Raw genomic sequence first — 3,640 nt, 5'->3', positions numbered from 1 at the left:
CCAATTTCATGAGTGGTAAATACTTTATTTTTATACCATATGTATTTATAATTAATGATTTAATTTAACAGGGTGCCTAAAATTATTCAAGATAGATCTCAGTGGGACTATTGAGTGATCCAGGTACTTAAAAATAAGCATCTGCTGTATTTGTTTGCAAGATCAGGGCCTATAACCATGGGATTCTAGCCAGCTGAAGTCAGTTATACCTTTTAATTTGATTTTAAAGGCAACAGCAATTACAATGTATACTTGAATTCATACTTTTACAACCATGTTGTTATATTTTAACCCTGATTTACTAATTGGCTTATGATGGAAGTGATTGTACTGCACATTCAGGCACAATTTCTTTGTCTTTCTAGGAAGGGCCAGCTCTTGCAAGCTGCACTTCATTGTCTTCTGTGTCTGCCAAGAGCCCCATTGTAGTCATTAGGGCTTTGTGCAAATACAGGGTTCTGTGTATGTGAAACTGTTTGCAGGGGTAAGAACTAGATTATGATAAAGTTCTAAATTCCTTTATTGGAAAACTGCTCTGAGTTTACCCCTTTCTGATAACATAACTGAACTGTGGTAGATTCCTAGGTCCTGAGCCTCCAAGGTTTACACATGTGCTTAAATGTTCTAGTTTCAGTGAAGTCAATCAAGCATATGAATAAGTCTTTTCAGATTCAAGGCTTTACTTAGTCAACATTATAATTTAAATTGTTGATCTTATCATTCAAATTAAAAGTTACAATGTGTCTATCTGAATGGCTATTAATTCTGGCATGATATTCAGAGGTCATGTGTTTAATATGCTTCCTATTAAATTTGGTAAATACACATTTTTTTTAATAAGCAATTACAAACCTGCACTGTGGGTTGTAGTGTGGGATGTAATAGTAAGAATATTTTAGTTAGTTAGGTTTTTTTTCCTGGTATGGTGAATTCAGCAGAGTAGATGCATAATTTTACAATTCTCAGCAAAACTGCGTATTACCAAGCCTAATCATGAAAAAATCATGAGTCAGAATCCCCCTCCTGCTCCTGGCCCCCATGAGGTTGGCTTAAAAATAAAATATACTTTTTTATTTACCTTCTGAACCTTTGGTTTTTCTCCACAACTATGCTGGCTGCAAATTTATTATTACAAAAGAAAACTAAATAAATAAACCAGCCAACCAGCAGAGATTCTCACATAACAGCTCCAGAAGCTGGGATTGTAACAAAACACCAATAATCACAAAGATCACAATAAAATCATGAGAGTTGCTGACACTCTCTAATAATAGAAGACATCTGTCAAGGATGCGAACATTTAAAGTCTGATAGCATTTAAGTATACCCCTTTAATTTTATCACTGATCCTGACCAAATACTCACAGAATGCTGTTTCATGCCTCAGTTTCTCCCTCCAGCAGCGGGACCAGAAGTAAGTTCTTTTCCCATTCCTGTCTTCCATTGGTTCAGACTCTGCTGTTTGACTAGACTGTGATATTCTTACTCATGTTAAACAGCGCCTTATACAATAAGTGTTTGTAATAGATCTGCTTGTGAGTAATGCATGATTCAGTATGAGCTAGTTCACTTCTCATGCTGGGGTCTGTGGACCCCTGGGCTACGTCTACACTACAGAGATCTTTCAAAAGAGTGCGTCCATATGCAAAAAATGGAACGAAAGAGTGGTCTGCAGCTGAGGCAGGCTCCCTACCCCTCCTCTGGTTCTGCATGGCTTATTGAATCAGTCACCCTGTCCCTACACCCTTGAGGTGCCTGGGTAGATAAGGATGTTCCACACATTGCCCCAGCCTGAGTAGTGTGTCAGTGTCTTCCATTGGCCAGGAATTGGGACTAATGGGAACTACAGATGCAGTGCCTGCAGGAGCAAGAACAGTGCGCAGAGCTTCTTTTTACTTTAGAGCCACAGGGACCTAGTTGCCATTTCTTGGGAGCTTTGGAAGTTGCTGCTGGGACTCTGCATCTCAGACTTCCTCCTGAACCCTAACACTTTGTCCCAGCCTGGAATCCATTTCTGTATCCAAACTCCCTTCCTTCCAGAAACTGCCCCTCCCACCCCAAGCTTCTGCCTTGACCCATTGAGAGTGAGGAAGAACTACAATAGAAGGAGGGGGGAATCAAGCAAGAAGCGGTGGGGTCTCAGAGAAGGGGTGAGGCCTTGAAGAAGGGCAGGGCAGGGGTCTCCAAAATGTTTAAATCAAAATGGGGACTTTGAGCTGCTTAAGTTTGAGAACTGCTGAGCTTTGTTGTTATACCCTTGTCTCTTATTTGGAGTCTCGCTGTTAAGAAGTGGGGTGGGTGAAAGAGACAACACACTTTCAGCAATGTGTCAAACATAACATTTTATATTTCTGTTTAAATGCCTGTGGGAGAGTGCTGATAATGACATTATCTGAAAGGGATACATCTTTAAACATTTGCTTCCATTTTCTGGCTGTCACTAGAGTGCTCTCCATCTGAAGTGTAGTTCAACAGAATTATAAACAATGTCCCTTTTAATGTCCTTATTTATAACACATGCCTGGTAGTAACTGATTGTGCAAGTTCAGAATCTACTGGCTCTGCTGAGATAAACTGAGTGGAGGTGGCAGTAGTAAGGGATGTCACTTCCACTTCCCTCAGAGAAATATGCCATACTGTGCACATCCCCATTCCTTCTCTCAGTCTGAAACAAGGTATTGTTTCCACACCATCTTGGCTTTCTTGCTGTGCCTGTCATTTAACCACAAGATTTGCTGGCAGGTCATACCCACATCCTGGGATTAGCCTTCAGTCTCTTCCAGTGATGAAGTTTTGCTTGTGTGTGTGAATTTTTGAAAATTTTTATATTTATTTTGGAAGTTTGAACAGGTTTACAGACTGTTGCCATTTAAATATCAAAGACAAAACGATCATTATAACACCAGGGAGCTTTTTTTTTTTAAGAGAAACATTGCACCAAAATAAATAAATCATTAAAATTTAACTCAGCATTTGAAAAAAATCCATTAGTCAGTGTCTCATCACTGATGTCGATGTGTTTGACATGTGCATGTGTACTGTTTGTATTGTGTATATGAGAGATTGCACATGTGTATTTCTGTATAGACATATTGTGATGGGAGGTGTTGGGATATTGTGTGGGATGAGTTTATATGTGTAGTAAGGTGTTTTAAGTAACAGATGACTATGTGAGGTGATTAAGAAACAGAATATGAGTAAAGTCAAGGGTGTTAGTGTTTGCTTGTGTATGAGGGTCTGAGCCTGTATATAAAGGGCTGTTGGGGTGTATGGGTGGCACAGTGTGTTGAGATGTGTATGTACGGGGACTGAGTGCATGTGACTGGGGGCACGCAGGGCTGTATGGAGGTTGAGTTACTGAGATGAGAAAGCTGCATGTAAACTTATTTTGGAGTGTGGGGGCTGAATGCTCTGTCGGGGTAAGTGGGAGGTACAGGGAGACTCAGTGCCTCGGTGAAGTTTTCACTGGTGCAGTGGGTGAGTGTCACTGTGTTTTGGAGTAACGGAGCCGTGCTAGTCTATACACTATCAAAACAAAAAAGCAGTAAAGTAGCACTTAAAAGACTAACAAAATAATTTATTAGGTGAGCTTTTGTGCGACAGGCCCACTTCTTCAGACCATAGCCAGACCAGAACAGAC

Source organism: Carettochelys insculpta, chromosome 3 (genome assembly GCF_033958435.1).
Source record: "Carettochelys insculpta isolate YL-2023 chromosome 3, ASM3395843v1, whole genome shotgun sequence".
Taxonomy (NCBI): Eukaryota; Metazoa; Chordata; order Testudines; family Carettochelyidae; genus Carettochelys; species Carettochelys insculpta.
The sequence above is the reverse complement of the archived record's forward strand: the minus strand, read 5'-3'. Positions refer to the sequence as shown.